General features: G+C 42.7%; 1 long non-coding RNA gene across 1 annotated transcript; it reads left to right on the top strand.

The window, feature by feature from the left end:
* The first annotated feature begins 228 nt into the window (after positions 1 to 228).
* Positions 229 to 14,543, top strand: LOC129199941 (uncharacterized). Its single transcript, XR_008574776.1, has 3 exons — positions 229 to 572; positions 7,658 to 9,527; positions 12,878 to 14,543. It is a non-coding gene; the product is annotated as an uncharacterized LOC129199941 (long non-coding RNA).
* The last annotated feature ends 91 nt before the right edge of the window (positions 14,544 to 14,634 follow it).

Genomic DNA, 14,634 nt, shown 5'->3' with positions numbered 1-14,634 from the left:
GGCCCGGGGCGCCTCGGCTCTCCAGCCAGGCAGGAGCGGGATGGCTCCTCTGTGGGAACGGGGAGCCCGAGACTGGGCGGGAGCCGGGCTGACAGCGGTTCCGAGCGGACCCGGGTGCGCTGCCGAGGCCGTTCCCCGTCCCCTCAGGGGTGCCCGCGAGGCTCCGCAGGCTGCGGGAGCGCTCTAGGGGCCGGCGGCGTTCTCCTGCGCGGGCGGCTGGGGCTTAGCGGATCCTCCGGCAGCCGTGCGTTCTCTTGTACTGCGGCCTCTTGCGGGGCTGCATGCCATTAACAGTCCGCAGAGTGTTTGAAGGGTAAATAATCTGCTCTTTTCCATCCGTATTACTAGCAAAGACCCACTTACACAGGCTCTATCTGTTCATTTTTAGAATAGTTGGAAATCCTGCAGGAAAAATGATACCGTTTCTCACAACATAGGAGACCAGCCTTCCTCCATGGAAGTGAGCAGAGCAAACCTTTGGTGACACTCACGCCCTCGATTACGCGAGTTGACAGTGGTGAAAGTTGGTTAGTGATCTGGACGCTACTTCAGAGAGGGTCATATTTGTAAAGGTGAGAAATATGGTTATTTTTTTGTCAGCGTGCAGCATCACGGAGCAGGGTCAGGTGTCGGCTTTGTTTCACTGCAACAGCAGTCCACTGGACCAGAACGTGCCCCTGTTAAATCGATGATTGAACCAATAGTTAGAACTTTCTTTTTCATTCTTAAGTACTATCTATTGCTCTGTCTTACAGCCTCATTCCGGAAGAAAATAATTATGAGGAGTGGGGTCTTTTCAGCTTCTTTCCACCCTTGTGTTTTGTTCTACTTTTTTCATACCCATTAGTTTCTGACATCTTTTCCTCTCGCCTAATCTGTGAGTATGACCAATTTAAGAGTCGGTAAACAGGTTCAGAGCCTGCAAAAGAAGAGGATGATCTTGGAGTCATTCAGGAGAGATTAAGTTCTTTTTTTTAAAGGGCACACATCTGCTTCAGCATGGATGAAAGTAAAACCTTGCATATTCACTGTGAAAGGTACATTCTCTTTCTCAGTTACACAAAGGATTAAGCAAATATATTGATTGGATGAGACATGCAAGCAAAATATTCCTGAGATAAATTTTAGAAGAACTTATATATATAAGTATCTTAAGTCTTCTTGGTAAGTTAATACTTGTTAATATAGATAAAGAATTACTTGATGTTTTGTTTTGTATAGTGTCTTCCATCCAACTATATTCTAAAGTATCTCTAAATAATTTAAGAATATATTTTTGTTTTTTAGAGCACATCTGTGGGAGATATTAAGGGAATTGGTAGTCTGTTCTAGGCAGATAACTAGACGCAGAAAACTCAGCTGTTTTTCTGTTCTTTAAAAATCTAGAAAGTAATTTTTCAAGTAAAATTCTAGAACACTGGAGCAATACAGTATGCTGCAATTACTTAAGGAGGATAAAATGGTGTATGCGTCAGAGATCCAAACAGAACAGCATGAAGCCTTGTCCTGTCTACTTCATACATTTGGCAGTAATCTTGGAACTTACCATGCCAATAAAATAACTGAACCACACTGAAAGAGACTAGAAAACCAAAAGCACTAGCCTTGAAACAAATCTCTCTCTTACCCACTCACCCACACACATAAGCAGGTCTGAAATTCTGCCACGCAGAGGCACCAGCATAGAAGCAATACATGATTTAAGCAAACAGATGCTGCACTGCATAACTTTATGATGTTAGATTGAATTGTCTCAACTTTTTAGTAGGTAAAATAGAACATTATGCAGCTACTTTTGCATATATCATTCTTGCTATCAACTCTTCTGTCATTTGACTGATTGTACCCCTTTGTTTTATATACTACTTCATCGCTGTTTCATAATTGTCATAGAGCATGCAAAACTCCAGAGTACTTGACAGCAGTCCATAGTCAAGGAACAGGATTTCCCAGATCACCTTATGGTTATTTCTTAATTACCATACTGTCAAAAAGAAAAACTCCACTTGCTTTGTGTAATCACTCTGTACTGAATGTGTCCTCTACACTGCAATAACTATCTCAGTTCAGCTACTTGTTTCTCTGAGTTGAAGAAGAAAATGAAGTAATCAAGCTGTATGTGCATATGTATATGCACACATATAAACTTTCACATGTATAAATATATATTTTAAACATACATTGGCTAAGTGGCAGAAAGTTTAGGGATATCAAACTTCAAAAAATTTGATTTGAAAAGACAGCGAATGACCAGTTTTTTTCATCTCTTCCCTTTGTGGCCTTTGCACTTGCACTGTTAAACTCTCAACCCTCTTGGTGCCAAGGAGGTTCGATTAATGCCAAGGAATCACAAAATCACAGATTGGTAGGGGTTGGAAGGGACCTCTGGAGATCGTCTAGTCCAACCCCCCTGCTAAAGCAGCTTCATCTAAAGCAGGTTGCACAGGATGGCATCCAGGTGGGTTTTGAGTATCTCCAGAGGAGACTCCACAACCTCTCAAAGGAAGTTTGACCTGTACATGTGAACACGTGTGTAACCATGTAGCCATTCTGGGAAGCCCCCCAGCAGTGCAAAGTGTGTGAAAAGTCTTCATTAAAGCCCGTGTTGGTTGCAATGCCTATTGTCAAGATCACTGAGATCACTGGTCTCACTGAGATAAATTCTATCTCAGAAAATATAATTTCTGCCAGAGATATCTCTCAGCAGGCTAGTTCTACAAGTATACATTGCAGTTTGTGTAGTGTTCTGTTAACGTGGACCTATTTATCATCGTACCGAGTCTGCAAAGGTATTGCACTCCCAGTTTTTCTATTGAAGGCACAATATTATGCACAGTTTATACCAGCACAAAAGACTCTTACCAATGCATATAAACCATCTTCTTCAACAGCATAACCTATCGGTAAATTTAGCAAAGGAGGTTTTTGCAGGTGAAAATTGCACATATATGGGAAGGTGGGCCCAGTATAACCGTTAGTTGAGGACATCACATGTCACAGTTTTGGAGTGTGGTCATAACCTAAGGTAGGTATTGTCTATGGTTACGCCGTAGATCAATGTCTCCTTACTTTTTAGACAGCTACATTTTCAGGATAGGCATGTACCTCTGCTGTGACCATCCTAGGCTCCTTGTATAGCTAGGACAGCGAAATGAGTACTAAAAAGGGAAAGAGTCAGCTCATCTTAAGTGGATGCCTAAGAGGCGTTGAACAAACTACCACAGAAGTACCAGTTTCCTCATATCAGTGGTAGAGCAACCGATGTCTGAAGCAGACATCTCTATCACACATACCTTCATTTAAGATGAATCTTGCATCAAAGGGCTTGGTAATTGATTGCCCTCATCTCCTTTTCTTACCATCCTTCGCCAACATCACCTACTTCTCTCTCTGCAGTTTCCTGCTTGTTGCAGTCTCGATCCATAGTAAGGAAAGTACTTGTCAGCATTATCTGTATTTGTTCAAACACAAAAAAGAATTTGTTTTATCCATTAGACGAGCCCTCAGTTCACTTCCAGGCAGCCACAGGCACTCCAACAGCCAGGCTTTAATCATGCACCAGCTTTCCAAAAGGGAATTTTTAATTTGGAGTTGCAAGTATTTGAAGACTTTGCAAAGAAAACATGCACTTGTTTCAGTTACTCTCTGTCAGTGGCTATGGTAATGCTTAAAAATAACAGACCAATGATCCTGACAAGCTTTTTATGCATGGCTGTGCAAAGGCAGAACAGAATTCTTCAAAATATTTAGTTTTCTGGGAAAAAAGACTGTTGGTTTTTTGTTGTTGTTTTTTTTTTTTCCTATAAGCATTATTCTCATAGCTTCTTCAGGCTTTTCTCGTAATTAAAAGGTTTTTTGTCTAAGAACAGAAACAAACCTGTATGGATTACATAAAAAAGGCAACACTCAGCACAGCTAAGGCTTTAAAATGTTCAGAACATGGAGTATCAATAACAACCAAAGTTTCACTACTTACCCCATACACACTCCCATTTCCATTCTTAGCCCTGTTGCACCTAGAAGAAGAAAGAAGAAAACAGACCTGTTTCCTAGGCCTGGGTTGCAACAGTGGGTCTGCTTCTAGAGGGACTCGGACAGGCCGAAGAACTGGGCCAGCAGAAAACGTGTGAAGTTCAACAAAAGAAGTGCAAACCCCTGCACCTGGTGAGGAATAACCACATGTAGCAGGAGAGTCTGGGGTGCGATCAGACAGAAAACGGCTCTGCAGAGCTGTTTTGGTGGGCAACATGGTGGACGTGAAACAGCAACTGCACCCTCGCAGCAAAGGTGTGCAACAGCATCCTGGGCAATATTAGGAAGAGCGTCACTAGCAGGCCGAGGGACGTGGTCTTTCCTCTCTACCATGTAAATAATAATTCACATTCTCTTTTCCTAGATTAAACAGGATAGTGCTCTTGCAATCTGTGGCTTGCACATCCCTCCTTACGCTTTAGTTAGATCTCCTTAAAACTCAGAGGAAGAGAGTTCTTATGATTAACAACTGGCAAAATGTAGTTCTTAACATTAATTACAGGATTAACCTACTTACTTTTGGATGGAAACCTCCCAACAACTTTCCAACATCAATACTTAGCAGCAACATAAAAAATTACCATGGATCAGAGCATGTTTCCACTAATATCAATGGATTTTTTGCCATTGACCTGAAGCCAGCAATGAGCCATAGTTGCATGTTTTACAAAAGGGTTGGAAAAGACCCTTAAGATCATCAGGTCCAACTGTAAACCTAGCACTACCAAGCCCACCACTAAACCATGTCCCTGAGCACCACATCTATGCGTGTTTTAAATACCTCCAGGGATGGTGACTCAACCACTTCCCTGGCAGCCTGTTCCAGAGCTTGACAATCCTTTCGGTGAAGAAATTTTTCCTAACATCCAATCTAAACCTCCCCTGGCACAACTTGAGGCCATTTCTTCTTGTCCTATCGCTTGTTACTTGGAAGAAGAGACCGACCCCCACTTGGCTACACCCTCCTTTCAGGTAGTTGTAGAGAGCGATCAGGTCTCCCCTCAGCCTCCTTTTCTTCAGATTAAACAACCGCAGTTCCCTCAGCTGCTCCTCATCAGACTTGTGCTCCAGACCCTGCACCAGCTTCATTGGACACACTCCAGCACCTCAGTGTCTTTCTTGTAGTGAGTGGCCCAAAACTGAACACAGCACTCGAGGTGCAGCCTCACCAGTGCTGAGTACAAGGCGATGATCACTGCCCTGATACAAGCCAGGATGCTGTAGCCTTCTTGGCCACCTGGGCACACTGCTGGTTCATATTCGGCTGGGTGTCGACCAGCACCCCCAGGTCCTTTTCCACCAGGCAGCTTTCCAGCCACTCTTCCCCAAGCCTGTTGCGTTGCATGGGGTTGTTGTGACCCAAGTGCAGGACCTGGCACTGAGCTTTGTTGAACCTCACACAGCTGGCCTCGGCCCATCGATCCAGCCTGTCCAGATCCCTCTGCAGAGCCTTCCTGCCCTCGAGCAGATCAATGCTCCCGCCCAACTTGGTGTCATCTGGAAACTTACTGAGGGTGCACTCGATCCTCTCGTTCAGATCATTGATAAAGATATTAAAGAGAACTGGCCCCAGTACTGAGCCCTGGGGAACACCACTTGGACCGGCTGCCAACGGGATTTAACTCCGTTCACCACAACTCTTTGGGCCCGGCCATCCGGCCAGTTCTTTACCCAGCGAAGCGTACGCCCGTCCAAGCTGTGAGCAGCCACCTTCTCCGGGAGAATGCTGTGCGAAACAGTGTCAAAGGCTTTACTAAAGTCCAGGTAAACAACAGCCACAGCCTTTATCCCTCATCCACTAAGTGGGTCATCTTGTCATAGAAGGAGATCAGGTTAGTCAAGCAGGACCTTCGCAGGCAGGATCATCACAGCTATGTCATCTCGTTTCAGCCTTGAAACAAAGCAAATGCCTCAAACCTCTAGGTAAGCTTGCTCTGGTGCTTGAAGGTGTCAGAATTGCTATAGAGGAGCTGGCCAAAAGGAAGGTGTGCTCAAGCTGCACATAAATTTCTTAGTGAAAACTGCTGACAAAGACACATTCGAATATATGTGCTGGGTTAAGAACCGGAGCGGCTCAAGTGCCGGGATGCAGCCCTTGCCATTCTGCGCTGGAGCAGCGGTGATCACAAAGGATCTGGAGAAATTCTGTGAAGTGGCTGTGGGTTGAAACACTACAGCAGTATTCCCCAGAGCTTATCTGCCATACTCTACGGTCAAGGACACCGCATTGGTAGAGCCTATTGGTCGCTAGAAAACCCCTAAAACTCTTTCTGTCAGTGACTTACATGGCAGACTGAGGTAACTGAAGGATCTTGCTGACTGCCTACCTAGATCCCTCAAGGACTCTATGTTTGTTTTGTTATTCTTTCTTTTCTGAACTATTTTCTCCAGTTTTGCCTCAGGAAACTGAAATGTTTTTCCATTGTGATTCAGAGTTGAAACTATGTATCTTATTATTTACCCTTTGTTAGGATCCTGAAATGGAATATGCCATAGAGTATAAGGCATTATTGTACGATTTTATTTTTTTTTCTTGTTCCAAGATAGAGATCAAAAGGATCTGAAACAAAGAAATAAACCAGGGACAAAAATTAAATAGCTCAAGAGCAGCTGGAGACAAATCTCAAGTGTTTGGGATCTCCAGAACTTGTTTTCAAACTGGTTATCTTCATGCCATGTAACAATGTCAATCTAACAGTACAACAAAGTCAGTTTTTTCAGAAGAGGTCTCTCATTCAGATACCTTCATTCCCCTGTTGATTTTGCTATGAGAGAAACCAATCACAGCTTGCTGCAACCTAGTAGCTTAGCATTCTTTTAGATGGTAGAATATTCTCTCTTTCTACTCCTCCTACCTCTTACCTACACGAAAGAAGAGTAGAGGACACATCACTAGACAGAGACAAAGATAATTGTCTCTTTCCTTTGTCCCCAGGGGAATCAGTGTCGGGCCTCTCTCTGGCCACCAGACGCCATGATCTCCATTTCCCTCTGTCTTTTCAGCACCTTTCTAGGTTTTTTGAGGTCTGATTTCTTATGGTAATAATGAGGTTCCCGCAATGAATATGAAGATCAGGCCCACGTTTCTGAACTGACCCTTCTCCAAAGTGTACCCTTTTGAAGAAGGAAGGTAATTTCCTTGTTCCTAGGGGGGCTGGAAGGGAGGGGGCAGGTGACGGAACATCAGTAATCCTGTTTTCCATCCTTGTAATTCCACATACATTGACTGTCGAGACTGAAGTAAGGGAAGGGTGGATATCTGGGCTCGATGTCTTAAAATGCTTTCTGTGTTCTTATGAAAATGAAAACTGTTGGAAAAAATATTCAAAATGCTTGGAAAGCCCCCTCCCACCCCCAAACGTCATAGGGCTCACCAGTCCTGATAATAAGGTGGTTTTTTAAGTGAAGATGAAATGTATGAAGACTAATACTCTTAAGGGAGGGAGAAAGGGTGTATGCATATTGCTGTGCATGCTCACATGAAAGCCTAGGTGCCTTTCAAGAATCTGGATGGCATCCAAAGATTTTATCATGGTTACGAGGCAGTATTAGCAATTGTGCATGGAGGATTTTTAAAATCTCATTTGAAAATGGAAACTTACTCCTTTAAAAGTCTTCTTTCCAGGCATGGAAACCTGCCCTACGATCCACTGTGACACACAGGAAAACATCCAGAGACTCCCAAGTTACAGAAATTAGCAGCTGAGACAAGGAACTGTCCCTTCAAGTTGTTTCAACTACTACTTCCTCACTATAGGAAACAAAAAAATGTTTCCTGTTTATAAGAACTTTTTTGAATTCTGTCCCAAAAATGACATTTGAATTCAAATATAGTAACAGGGAAATGGTGGTTCAGCAAAGAGAGAACAGAAAATGGTTTACTGGCCTGAAACCTACTTGGATTGGCAGGGTCTGACAGCGTTCTCTATTTGAGAAAATATTTGCCACCGTCAGTCCAGTTACCAATGGATAGATGCTCGCTTAGAAAAGCATAATCATATTTGCTGGAAATTTCAGCAGAAACACCAAAGAACATGTGAATATGTTCTTGCTTAGCACTTGCTAATCTCTCTCACGCATCTAGAATGCATCTTCGTGAGATGATTCCTTGGGGGGAGATCCACTGGCAGGATGATAAATTCTGTATAATCACAAAGAATTAAATAGCTTAACTGTCTCAGATCCTGCCAAGCTATGGATGGTATCGTTTCTCTGTCATTACTCTTAGAAAAATGCCATCATATTTTCCCAAGGGCTCAGCAGGGAAGTCAAAGACCCTGTGGATATACAGTACCAATGAATCTGTCCTTCAGCCGCCAATGTTGTGAGCATTTGGACACGCTAAAGAGACCACATTGGAAGGGGGAGGAAAGAAAAGGGAGAAAACAAATGAGGCCACAGTGAAGTCTTTCTAAAAAGTCTCGGGGGAATCATTGCTTATCATGCTAATAAACCCCTGAGGTATCTTGCGTTGAACTTAGGAATTCTGAGCAGAAATGCAGGCGACTGTATCTGTAACTAAAGTGTAAAATACAAATATGTCTTAGACCAAGAGGAACCTGCAGTACAACTGGTAGACTGCACTTACCTGTCTAGTCCCTTCCCATCCTAACGGTTAGTCCCTGAGCTTTATGTATATCCGTGAAAGCAAGCGTTTGTACGCAGGCCCAAATTATTTTACATTGTGTAATAGATAGGGGCATGCTGAAACAGACTGTGGTTTTTGCACTGGCTGTGCTTGAATGTATGTGTAGTGAATGAAACGCTGTGTGGAAAGAAACTGTGACTAGCTAGGAGAAACCCATCATCGCTAAACCAGACACTAGACTCCTGGTGAAAATGCTATAGAAGTTGACATCTCCAGAACACAGAACCCAGGGATTCTTATCCCTAACGATAATGTTCAGAAGCATGAACTTTTGGAGGGCCTAAAGAAGACTCGTGCTTGTGCCAGGACCGGTGACTTTCCCAACCTCAAGCTGCCTTTCTCCTCCTTTTCTGTGACATCTGTATGGGAAAATGGATCTGCAAGGCCCCAAGCGTGCTACTGCTCACTAGAGAGGCAGTATGTATGTCAGAAGGAAAAGAACCCTTAAATCATGTTGTTCCAGTGAGCTTTGTGAAACTGAGGCATTCTGCTAGCTTACTGACACATTCCACTAGCTTACTGTTCCCTGGAGACCTGCACAAGAGCGGGTATTTCCGCAGGGCAATTGTGGTAAACAGCTGACCTGGCACATTCACCCAAACATGCAGCATGAAGAGGAACCACAAAGATAGGCACAGATAGACAGCACAGACTGCATTTATCCAAAGGGCACATTTCTGTTATCATCAGACGGTGATGAGGATCCTTTTCCGCTGGGGTCTTGCCTGCAGGACCGACGAGATTTCCTGGACAGGTTGCAAGCTGAACGCTACGTTAACAGCAGCAAGCAGTACTGCATCTTCAGAGCAGGCTGAGATCCAGAGCATTCCCCAGAGCACGCTGAGAGGTGAGAGGTAAAGTGCTGACACATCCATAGACTATTTATTTCCAGAAATATGACAGTGCCCCACATGTAAGGTAGTAAAGAGAGCGATTATGGATTTAGATAACAGTATAAAAACAACGCAAAACTTACCTCGTGCTATGTCAATAAAAGATGGAGGACATGTAAGCAATTTGCAAGTGCTGCTTTTGAGTGGCTCAGTGTTGGTCTGTGCAGATAGGCGTATGCCCTGTCAACCGTGTGTGTAACACCAGAGTGCCTCCCCTGGGAAGGTCACCCTCAGAGCAGCTCTACAGACAAGATCGTGCGGTTAAGTCCAGCTTGGACTGAGGCAGAAGCATTGAGGGCTGGGCAGCCGCAGACAGTGAGGAGAGAGAAATTGCGCTAGTTCTATTTTTGGCTCTACTGAGGAGATGCTTCAGCCTGGCCTATGTTCTCCAGCTGAGACGCAAGGGGGTTTGGTTTTGGTTTTTTCTGAGACCGTGTGATAGCATCTTAGCCTAAGCGCAGCTTTGTAAAGGTGCGCACATAGGCAAAAGACTTGCTAAGTCATGTGCCGTTGGAAACGACGGAGAGGAAAGCCACTGGGCATCCTAGAGAGCATCACCTTTTCTTACGATTTCCATTTATCAAATCGGTGAAGGAAAGGTGTATTTTCAGAAATTGTAAGCAATATTTTGACAAACCAACCCCATTTGATCTCTACTCCAAGATGCCTGGGACTAATAAAGTAATTTTTCTTTTTCACTGAGGAGTTTCTTAAAATGTGCCACGATTTTAAAGAGACAATTCATATTTTGACCCCTGATATTATTTTCCTAATTTCCCTGTCACAGCCTTGAGTATTCTCCCTTGTTCCTCCTCCTAGTCCAGAAATCTGTGTATGAAGTGTATTACTTAATTTCAATTACAATGTTAATTACAGAAGACAAGTGGTTACTGAATCTGGCACCATAATTAATCAACCTGATATTTACTTACTACATTGTTCAAACTGGATTAAGCTGTAGCTGGACAAGCAGGGCAAGGAAAGTGAGTGACAGGAGCATTATCATGGCACACTGCCTCCCATTGGGAAAGTTCATCTTCCTTCTGAAAGAGACGCCTTCAGGGATCATGTAATTTGAATTCCCTGTGAATTTAGTGTCATCTTAGCTTGACCAGCTCTGGAAGAACATATTAACCTCCTCTTGTGATTTTCAGAAAACCATTCTAATTTAGCAAGTAATTAAGGGTCACATGTAGGATAAAGAGCTAGATAAGCTTGGATTACGCACAGGAAGCTTTGTTTCCAAGGCAACCCTAGCAGAGGGGGTGTTAATGCTGAGGTCAGTCAGTTAATGAACTGGGAATGGTTACTGGCTGCAAAATGTATTAGAACTGGGGAAATTAAACTAACAATTGCATTACCATTTAATGATTTGATGATAGAAAACAAATGCCTACAAAGCTAGTTATCACAGAAAATACTGGAGACAAAGGTTACAGGCAGTGGGACCATTCTGCTAAGTGAGGTCACGAGAAGTCCAAAACAATGATGCTTGACAAACCTCTTTTTTTTTTTTTTTATTAAGCTAAAATTACTTTAGTCATCATTCATGGATTTCAGGGCTTCTCAGTGTGAAGCTGTCAGTGTTTTGCGTAAGCTGCCGTTGCTAACACAAGCACTCCGTGCTGGACGTTCATTTCTTCCTGAGGTGGTCCTGACGGAGGTTACTACCTGTGTAATGCTGTCGGAATGAAATCAGCCTGATGGATTTTGCATCCTGAAAAGCAAGGCACTAGGCTTCCAAGAGCCCAGGATGTAACACACCCTCTCTTAGGGCTGTAGGCCCTGGGAACTAATCTCATGGAAGATTTGACAGGGCAAACACGCAAACATCACGGATAAAGCTAAAATGTACAAGCAGCTCATACGTAGCAAACATAAACTGATTTATTAAAACACGTTAATGTTTTAAAAATGGAATCTTACATGGTCGCTTGTGGTTTTTCCCCTGCAAATCTCCTAAACTTAATTTTGAGGCTTTAGGAACAGCGTGTAGGCTCGGTCTCCATCCAGTCTTCCTGATAATCAGCAGGCTTTAACAAATAAAGGTTGTGCTCCCGTAACTCCATGGTAACATATTGCTGGAAGAACTTCTTTGCTTTTTTTCCTTACTAAGTTTAAACACTCCCAGATGCACAGCTCCAAATTGGGGGTCTACGATAACAAGTTTCAGAGCTAATCAAAGGAGGTGCAGCTCTCACTGACTTATCCAGAAGTCATGCCTGATTTTTCAGGCACTTGAATTTATCTCTAAGATGTCTGACTACCTGTAAGCCTGTGCAGCTTGCAGAGTTGGATGTAAATTTTTAATTTGTTTTCAATACTTATGACTAATCTGTCTCTGAAGATAGCTAAGCCAAGGGAGCGATGACCCTAAGTACAAAGAGAGCAATAGACTTAGGGGAAGCAAAATGTTTTCAACTGGAGGTAATCAATGCATTTCAAAGCAGGATTTCTGCGGAAAAAAACGTTGTATTGTCAAAAATGAGTATTTTTTTAAGGTCATTTATTTCAGCTACAGTTTGGATAATGGGAAGAATATTCTGACATATTTCACTAGATGGCAAAACATCTTCTTTTATCGTAGCACTGTAACATTTTGAAATAGGATATTTTGACTTTTACCTGTTTCATTTTGATGCAATATTATCTATATGTATAGGATTTTAATGTCATTTATTAACCAAAGGAACATTATAGAAATTCAGTATTTTCAACCTTATGAAAACAAAGCAATGCTCTTCTTTATAATTCCAGAGAAATGTTCAGATTTCCATCTAATTTAAAATTAATCCCCCTAATTTCAGAAATTCCTTTCCTCACCAGCTTTTATTCCTGTAAAAAGAGACAAAATTTCCAGTGGAAGAGGCCTTTTAATAAGTTAACATTTTCTGTTAATATGCAGGCACTGCGTAACGTAAGAAACATTTGGGAATCAGATTATTGTGCTATAAAGCAGCATAACAGACATCTATAGACTACAAAGAGTAGGAATGACCCATTAGATATTAAATGCTTTCTCAGTTCAGTTGTGTCATACTTATCCCTTGTGATCTGCAAGAGAAAGAATTGCACAGGGGTTTTTCAAAGCTTTCTTTAAAACAGACAAGCATTCTCTACTTTCTGCTACAATCATGTGACATTAATATCATGCAATATACTGTAACAGTTGGGTCATTCTTGTGTCTGGGATACAGATACCCCTAACTTTGTGCCATGCTTTTTGGAAATGTATATCCATTGTGGCTATATAAATTAGGACAATTTTTGATGCCACCTTATCTCTGTTTTTTTCTACGTGCAGCCTTGGCATGAAAGCAGGCCATTCTGCATTAGAGCACCTCTGCTTGCGCTGGGGACATTTAGACGCTGCTGTCTCAAACGTGCACTGCAGAACTTTCACTACAAATAAGACGGTGCTGAAGGTGAGCTGACAACCTCTGATGACAGCTGTTTGGGACAGCCTGAGGCAGCGGCTGGCCCCAATGAGTCTGCAGCGAGTGTTAGGTAAACTTTCGCTCACAGAACAGCATGACCAAAGGAGAGCACTGGAATGAGGAGAAGACTGGAAAACACAACCTGTCGGGAAAGGCAAACTTCTTACATCGGCAGAGATTGGATGAAGGAAAGCCCAGCCATTCAAACCTAAACCTTGTCGTTAACCTCCCCACCCCCCAAAAAAACAACAACAAAAACCCAGAAGGGAATTTGCCTTCTGTGTCCACAGGCAGCTGGAAAAAAATGTAATGGCCTTGAATAAGTAATGGGTTTAAACAGCGGCAAGGAGAAATTATGCAAAATATTAGCGGATATTTTGCATTTGTTCCCACTGCTGAGTACCTGGAGAGAGTGCCGACAAGGCCGTAGCATCGCTGCACGAGCTTTTTTAGGAGCAGCTTCTGGGCTGCTGTGTCTGCCTGGCACCGGGCAGGGCAGATCATCTCTCAGAATTTCTTCTTTCCTTCCCACCTGCTTCCCATAATAGCCGTTGCTCTGCTTTATTCTTCATATTTCACACTTTCAGGCTAAAAAAGCCACAATAGTATTTAATTCCTCAAGTGCTTTTACCATTACAGTTAAAGGACTTGAGCAGTGTTGGAAGTAATTATTTGTCTGCATGTGAAAATGCTGTACAGATAGGGTCAAAGAACATAATTTTTCTGGTTCTTTTGATGGCAAAGAGTCAAAAGTAACTGTAAAAGTCTTAAGTAAATCAAAAAGTTCAGCCGGAGCTTGGAAAACCCAACAATCGTGCTAGGTCAGTGGTTCCCCCAGTCTGGACTAACACCAGAGTTTCTAGAATAAAGTATCCTGATTCCAACAGTACGATGAGGCTGGTTTGTTGCAGAAAATATTCTGTGGCGTACCTCTTGGCTGTGAATTGTCCCCCTCACGTTGTTGTGGTGCGTGTTACTCTATTGCAGATGACTGCTGAGCAAGCCCGAGTAAAGCACTCAGCTGTGCCAAAAACCGCTCGGAGGTTCTCCGGTCTGAATTTATCTTGGTATGGAACAAATGAAAATAACCTGCTTGACTTACCAGACCTTGGGCTGGAAGGTAATTTTAGTACCTATCTTCTCTAAGTCATATTAGTGTATTTAGGCAGTCTCAGAATCCCACCACCACTGGAAAAATTTAGATATAAAGAAAGCATTTAGCTTAGCCTGATTCAATTCAGCATTTGATCTGGCAGATGTAGCAGCCAAATTTTTACCAAGGGTAACAAATGAACCCTGGGATTAATTCAGACACTCCACAGATTAAGTGGTGGGAAATGCACAAACAGATTATGGTGAGGCTTTGTAGCTCCCATGTAGGTATCGGTTATTATTCAGCAAGCTCTTGACTTCTTAAACGATTCCAGCTGCCTTCTTTTTTTCACTTTTCTTAAGGAAATATTGGTGATGCTGGCATTCCGCAGTAAAGGAAGTAAATGCTTTTCACTGTGCAAACTGCTTTATGACCATATTTGCTCCAGTTCCCAGAATAAATATCATGTTAGTTAACCAAATGACATGAGTATGAGATAAAGGCAAGGCACGTCCTTCTCAGCCACCAATT

This window comes from Grus americana, chromosome Z, assembly GCF_028858705.1.
Source record: "Grus americana isolate bGruAme1 chromosome Z, bGruAme1.mat, whole genome shotgun sequence".
Lineage (NCBI taxonomy): Eukaryota > Metazoa > Chordata > Aves > Gruiformes > Gruidae > Grus > Grus americana.
This window is presented reverse-complemented; position numbering and strand designations above follow the sequence as displayed.